Raw genomic sequence first — 8,081 nt, forward strand, 5'->3', positions numbered from 1 at the left:
ACATTCAAGGGTGGCAGGGTGTCACTTTGACACCCTGTTGCACCCCTCAATTGTGCATGGGTGCACATGTTGCAGACATACATGCCCTTAGGGCATGTATTTCTGCAACATGGCACTGTTTAAAAAGCAAAAAAAATGCTTTTTAAAGGGTTTTCATTATTTAACACCAACTTATAGTTGGTGGTAAATAACGAATTCTTAGACCCCTGTAGCACTGATTGCAGTGCTACCTACATGTCAAAACACAGAATCGGTAATTTTACCGATTCGGTATTTCACAGAATCGGTAAAATTACTGATTCTGTAAAATTACCGATTCTGTATTTTAACATGCCCCTACATCTCCATCTTCAAATACCGGTCGGTAACGGCCGAAATCGGCCGTTACCGACCGGTATTTGCCTTCCTACATCTGACCCTAAGTGTTGCAATCTGCCATGTATGTCTTTGCTCTCATAATCAGTATTGTGTCAGCCCCAATTCTTGGCCTTCTTCAGTACTTAGCAATATTTCCTGTTTGCGGTCATGCTCATGTCCCTCTTCTACCCTCACTTGGTTATCAGTGCACTCTGACCAAGTCCGCACCAATTGTTATGGCCCTTATGCAATTCCACAATAATGTTTAGGCTTTCAGTTGCTCTTTTAATTCCAATGCTGCCTCTCCTAGAAACTGCCCTTGTCCCCTAGTCATTCCAGTGAGGGATTTGATGTCAGATCTTGCATTGTTTGGGACAAGCTCTCTAGGGCATTAGGTTTGGCAGCCATTTTGGATGTCATGCTAAAAATAGCATGCTAAAGTCAACCACTGGTTGCTAGGCTTTGAGAATCCAGAGAGAAATCCTTGTGATTCCCTACCACTTTTTGCTGCCAGAACAGCCGTCCCTAATGCAGTGGGGATTTAATTTCATCTTTAAATATTGAACCATCATCTTCTCCATCAGGGTGATTCGGCCAGCGCCTGTAAAGAAAGAAAAGATCAAGACTACATTAAACAATTGATGAAATAGTTTGAGTAAACAGGGATAGTGCACTAACTTATTGAAACGATTTTTAACTCATGAAACGCTTTCAAGAATGTAACCGAGGTTGAGAGGCTTTTAAGACTATGGAGGACATTCACAAGGACTTACCTCTGATTTAGCTCCACCTTAACGCATGAAAAGTGGAGATAGATTTAATACCCCATCCACAAGCTGGTGCAAACTGCAGACATCGCCAGTATTCCTGCAATAACTGTCCCAAAATGTATCTCCACGGTGGACAACACCAACTAACCCTAATGAGATGCAGAGTAGGCGTTCCCGTGCAAAAACACACGAAAAAACCACAATACCACTTTCACAACGAACTGCCAGATCTGTGATGCAAACCAAAAACAGGCGATAAGCAGCATTAGCAACAGGGAACTAACACCTGCCTTTTGCTGGTGTTAAGCAGGGTGACTACCTGCAGTAAAAAAGGGAACCCAGCCAAGAGGCACACCTGAAGATCCACAGATGCCATGGAGACAGTAATCATACAACACCCACCGCACCACCCCAGGCCCGCCACCACCCCCAGGACCCAACCCCCCCCCCCCACGGGAACACCACAGAGGCAGCGTACACAAAGACAGCAGACCCACCTGAAACACACCTGCCGCCCAGACCCAACGCCGTAGGAGGACATTGCCCACTACACGCCCAAAAGGACAACCACCCCCCCATCCTGATCCACACCCCCCACCTGCTGATGGTAACAACCCAGCAGACAACCAATATCCCACCGCAGACAAAGCTGCCAGCTGCGCAGCACATACCACCCTCTGGTACCATCCAACCCACAACTGTCAGAGTCAGATGAGTCACACATCCAGCCCCATCCAAATTCATCACACCTGTCCTGGATGCCAACATCAGCCTGGTCACAGACACCCCACCATGCCCACGACACACCTTTGTACATCTCCTGTATGAATGCAGATGGTGAAGTTACTGTAGGGATGATAGGTCCTTTGTCTGAAGTATTAGGCGGTAGCACATCTGCAGTTCCGAGCAGGAACTTGCATGTGGCCAGCACCCCCTGACAGATACGATAGCATTTGCTTGCAACTCCCACACTACGCACTGCCCGACGTAAGACAAATGTGTACACATCCCACACGCAGAAGTCCTTGGTCGTAGTTGGCATGCGTGAAATGGCCTTCACACGTACTCCCACCCACCCCAGGCCTGCATCTGCTACAACCAGACTCGGATCCTTGCACTGAGCTGTGCCATTTCATCCTCAAGACTGGTGCAGGGCAAGCCAGTGCCGCTTCAAGCAGAGCCACTGGCGCAATGGCAGAGCATCCCGGACACATGCTCGACTCTTGTCTCGTGGACCTGTACCGTGCACGTTTGCTGCATGTACTGGGAGCACAACAATTGGCAGTACTGCGGATCAAATACCGGCTGAGCTACCGCCTTGAGGACGTCATCTGCTTTCATCCTGTGTTGCATTGTCACTCGTGCATGTTCCAGTGGTCCATGGATGTCTGCCTCTCCAACGTAACAGTAGCTGACCTGGATTTTGACGTGTATGTGCGCCCCCTGTTGGTCCACGACCAGGAGTGTCACTGTGATGCCCGTTTATGGCATGCATGGATGTTTGGCATGCAGGCTGGAAACTGGACCGGGGAGATTGCACGAGTCATTGTTTGCAGTGAGCACATTGAGCCACTACCTGATTGGGCTTTGGTGCACATTGGGTCCAGTGGTTGGAGTCAGCACTACTGTCCATGTCAGCTGATGGATTATGTCAACGACATGTCAGATGTGGTTGACAACGATCGCTCATTGGAGATGTTGGCCTTCGCTGCTGCACTCATGTTCATGGATGAGCGACAAGGTACCTGTAACCACAACCGGATGTAACCCATTGCACATGTCCCAACGCCTAGTTGCATGTCGGGAATCTGGTCACATGTCCCAAGACTCATGATGGATTCATGATCTAGGTTTTGACAACCAACGCATGTTGACACTGACTTGTGTTGGTGATGGACTTCCCCGAGGTGGACATGGGCGCTTTCCAACGTTCCTCATTCAGACATGCTGCTGCATTGGTCTGCATATCATGGCACTTCTCTTGGCCGTACTGACACGCACTTGTTGATATAGTTTCCGCACTTTCACTTGTCTCCAACTGTGTTTTGTCTTGATTTGTATGCCAATGTGTGTGTCACAGACTCTCTGGCTCCCTGCCATATGTGCATTGCTACCCGATCAGGACTGTGGGTTTGTACTTGTGCATTATCATATCCCTGTTTCATGCTTTGCCAAATGCGTATGGCCGTTTACCGGCCACTGGCGGGTGCAGAAGTGTGGCTCACTGGTTAGAAGCGGCACACCCTGAAGCAGAGGTCGGCCCGGGACCAGGGTTAAATTCCCGACGCAGCAGGGTCTTGGGTCAATGTCCGCAGACTCGATAATTCTCGCTTAGGTGCCTACGCTAACCATGGGTCCCACTCTGCAACTCTGGGCAATAGCTTGCTTAATCTCCACAATGGCCCTGGCAACGCCAGGGATGCCTGGCTTCACCTTGGGGTGCCCTCTCACAGGGAAAGCCAGGACGGGTTCCCCAGCAGTATACAGCGCCAGGACGCTACGTAACGAGGTAACAGTGCGCTTTACAAGTATACATACATTACATACATTACACTTGTGTCCTGTGTTCGGTTGTGCAAATGTTGGTGTTTGTACCACGTTGTGTTTGATGTTGGGATGCTCTGCTTCCTATGTGTGTGTGTTGCATTGTGTTTGAGATGCCCCTTCAGCTCTGATTTGTCTCACCCTTCTCCCTTTCAGGCAGTGTGGTTTTCATTTCTGGGCTTGTTCAGTGGTGTGATATTGCCGGGCTGTGTGACTTGTGTTCTTGGTTGGTGTTGATACTCTTGGGCATGATTTGTCTGCAGTAGTGCTGTGCTTAATTGTGTATGTGTGCCATTGTGCCCATCTCCCCCCACCCCCCAGTCCCTGCTGGTTCCTCTCCCTGTTGCTGTTGTGTCTGTTGTTTTGGGCAGTTTCCGGTCCCAGAGTCCTGCCACCATCTCCAGACTGATGTGGTGGACACCATTTCCTCCATGTCATCCAGCTCCTTGTGTGGCGCTGGACTCACACCTCCAGTGTACATTGCTGCCTTCTTGTTGTTTGCTTGTTTCTGCTTGTTTGTGCATTTTACATCATTCCGGATGTTCTGGTATTCTTCTATTGTCCTCCTCTGCTCTTAGGCTGCATTCACCTTGTACAAGATGGCCTGTCATGTACAATTTTTTGTTGCCAATGTGGCTTGTGAGGTTGTATACTGGCTCGGGTTGTCTCCATTGTACCTGGCTGTTGTTTTCTGTTTGGTTTGTCTTTCTTTTTCAGGCTTTTGTTGTGCTTATTCACGCCGGTTGTGTGTGTCGCGGGCCCGGCGGTGCTTATCCCTGCTTTCCTCTCGCCAATGGGCTCATTGCACTTTTTTTGTGTTGTGGTTTGTGTTATTATCTCCGCTGAGGTGGTTGCATCGCAAACATTGACCACGGTTTCGGCAGACCATCGCATGGTACCGACGTGTTGTGAAATCCACGTTGATACAGGTTTATTTTCCCACGATAGGCTGCGATGTGTGAAGTTGTGTTGACCTTTTTGGTGATGTTTAGCACATGTTCTTGTGAATATACACCTAAAGGAACCCCGAGAAGCTTTTGAACAATTTAACAAACAAGCAGTGTTTTAGTTTGAAAGTTTGCCTGGTTTCAGTTCTATTAAGGAATGTGCCGATATAATGGCTTCTCCAAGAATATCCTGAAAAACATCACAAGGAGGATCCTGGGATTTAGCTATTCTGGGTAGGAGTGGTAATTCAGAAGGGAGAAGTTAAAAGTTGCATTATGTATGTCATACTATGCATTTGAAGAAATGTAATGATTATGTCTATATTATTACAGGATATATGTTCACAAGAAAAAGGATATATTATGATGAATACAGTGATGAAACTTGAAACCTGGTCGTGAACTGGAGAAATCTAAGATGTCTTACAGAATACAAGTGTTTCTGTATTCCGTTAACCATCTTCACTATTCTAGGTTGTTGCCAATGTTTTGTTTGAGGTAGATGCTGTGAGCAACGAAGAAGAGGTATTTGATTAATCTTGTCGCTCCTGCAGAAACTGTGGTGTTCAGGTGAGTGTAACTTCACTGTAGGACTCATAAACCTTTTTACTTCAAGACTAGCCCAAGATATGCACCGTTATTGGGTTGTAGAGCAGCTTTATGTCAGTCTTCTCAAACTGAAGCGTGTACTGTGCACCTTTACATTACTTTTTGCCGATTGCCACGTTGTTCCCCTTTGATGGCAAAGTTGCCGTGCAAGTGTCCCACTCGCTCAATCCCTCATTCACTTTCTCTTACCTGCTCACTTATGCACTCATTCATGCATATATTCATTCTCTTACTTACTTAAGAACTCAATCCCTCACTTGCGATCTCGATTTACAAAACTGCAGACAAGAACATCTTGAAGAAAAGGAAAAAGAAGTCGTGCCACTCCAAACTATCCTGAAAATGCCCATTAATTGTCATGCAGGTAATTTTTTCAAATGTGAAAAATCGATCTGAAGAACATTTTAGCGAGCATTATGAAAAATGCAAAGTCTCTCAAGGCCCTGTCTGGTTCATAATCCGCGTTCCATCCAGGCTTTAGCAAGCACACAACTACCAAACCTAGAGGTGTGAGACACCACTGGTCCAGATGGGTCCATTTCTTCTCACGACTTCTGCTTTCTGCGAGAATGTTAGAGCAGAAAGAGGGGAAAACTGAAAAATCTGGTAGGGTAAGGGATTCTGGGATTCTGGGGACAATGAGCACAACAAGGGAGCAGGGTGGGCAAAAGAGCTGTGGAATAGAGCCGTAAGACTCTTGCTCGGTTTCAGTCACAAGTAGTGTGTATTACCCCAGGTCCCTCCGTCCTCGACACCTTCATAATAACAAGTGGAGATAACCATCTCCTGGCAGAAAAAAAGAGCGGAGGCATGCTGGGACACTAATACTGCCCCTCCCACCGGGAGTACATAAGCAGTACTTATCCAGCATCCCGTCTGTTCTTTTTTTTTGTCTTCGACAGATTGGACTGTTGGTATGCTGTTGGATGTTGCTGCCCCTGCTCCTGCTGGGCTGGGGTGGCGTGCTGGTTCATTTCTAATCCCCCTGCCCGGCTGCCTGGCTTCGCGGGCGGGGGTGTTGTTTCCTGGTGTGTCTGCCTCCCGGCCTGCCTGGCTTGCTGGGAGGCAGAGCTTCTTCCTGGCCAGTGTTCCTGGATTCTGGTTCCTGCCGGCCCCTTGCGGCCGGTGCGCCGCTTCCCGGTTGCTTCCGGGTCACTGTGCGCGTCTCCCCGAGCTTGGCCGGGTGGGAGACGCGCTGCACTGGGTGTTTGTGATTCCTGCACGCCGGACGATGGATTCCGGCGTTGCCCTTGGTGATGTGGGGGCCTTGTTCCTGGGTGGCCCCCGCCTCGGGTAAGTCCCGCGTTGCTTCCTTATACCTGGTGGCACGATGTTTCCATTTCCCTTGACAAGTGGCGGGGTATACGGATGCGGCGCTTCCCTGCCATTGCCCTGTACGGTAAGGTTTGCTGTGTTTGCGATGTTCCTTGTGCGGGCTGCTGGTTTGGAGAGGTGCGGGCGGGTGAGGAGATTGGCTTTACTGCTGCTGGTGTGATGCCTTCTTTTTGGCTCTGCGCCCTGATGTTATCGGCTCCCTGCGTTCTGCTGTTGGCTGCTCCATAATGCCTCTTCGCACGGCTCACTCTGGAGAGGATGCGGTCTCGCAGCTCGACTGCCGACTTTGGGGTTGGGATACAGTGGTTCGTGCCTCGGGTCGACTACACCTCCTGTGATTCTGGGTGCTTCATTTCGTGTTCGATCCTGGACTCTGGGTTGCCTTTGTGTGGTCTGCTTCCTCCTGCTGGGTGTGGGTTTGGAGTGCCGGTGCTGCGGGCTCGTCCTGCCATTCATGTCTGGGGTTAGGATGTGGTCTGTCGGCTGGCTCTGCAGTCTTTGGTGCTGGCTGGGATGGTTATGCCTCCTGTTGATGCCTCCTTTCATGTCGCCGCTCTTTCGTGTGCAGCGCTACTTTTTCTCCTTTCATGTTCTGCTGGTATGGGTCGCTGAGGTGCTTGGTGGCTATGCTTCTCGGCCTTCCTGGGTCCCTGGAACGCTGCTTTCCTGGTCTGCGGGTGTGTCGAGCCCTGCCTGTCCGCGAGCTGGTTTCCCCCGGAGTCTTTGTCGCAGGTCGTCTCTGCTGATTTCTCTGGCACAGGTGCTTCTAGTATGTTGCTGTTGCTGGCTCCTATTCACCTGGGGTGGCTCTGCCAGCGGTGGTTTTGTTTCCTTGTGTGCTATTCTCCTTTTTTTTGCAGGGCGCTGTGTCTGGTGCTGCCTTTTTCGCCTGGCTGTGTGTGGGTCTGGTAGCCCGGTGGGCGTCTGCCTCCACTGTTTGGGCCACTGTTAAGAGTGCTCGCTTGGGCATGTACTCATTTTGGATCGATGCAGAGATGTTTGGCTTGGCCCCTGCGCAAGGATGACACGCGTATTCATGTAGCGTTCCTTATTACTCAGGGTTGCGGGCTTGCCTTCTGGAGAGGGTCAGGTTGTGGAGCGGTGTCTCCTGGTGCTGTCGGGGTTTGTTCCCGGGGCCTGGTGCATGCACGGCGTGCACTCTACCTGTGCTACATCCCTCTCCTGCCCTTTGAGTTTGTTATGTGTGGTCACGGGCTCTGGTCCCGGTGGTCGGCTCGACCTTCTTCCTTCTGAGGTCATTGCCTCTCCTCTTCTGTTGTTCGACGCCTCTTGAACCGTGTGCTTTCCTGTTGCACGTTTCTCTTCGGGGCTCCTGGCTTTGTGGCAGTTTTGGCCCCTTTAGTCTCCTCCCTGCTGGCCTTGGGCTCTGCCTCTGTTCTTCGTTCCCTTTCTGCCCTCCTCTTCTTGATGCAGTTTGGGGTGTGCTGTTTTTGTGTTGGTGTACCCCTGCTGTGTGTGCTTGCGTTGTGTCGACTGTGGTTGCGACCTTGTGCTTGCA

General features: G+C 50.0%; 1 pseudogene; it reads left to right on the plus strand.

Annotated features, from left to right (window-relative positions):
* Positions 1-7,518: 7,518 nt before the first annotated feature.
* Positions 7,519-7,618, plus strand: LOC144756906 (U6 spliceosomal RNA; annotated as a pseudogene).
* The last annotated feature ends 463 nt before the right edge of the window (positions 7,619-8,081 follow it).

This window comes from Lissotriton helveticus, chromosome 5_1, assembly GCF_964261635.1.
Source record: "Lissotriton helveticus chromosome 5_1, aLisHel1.1, whole genome shotgun sequence".
In the NCBI taxonomy this organism is placed as follows: domain Eukaryota; kingdom Metazoa; phylum Chordata; class Amphibia; order Caudata; family Salamandridae; genus Lissotriton; species Lissotriton helveticus.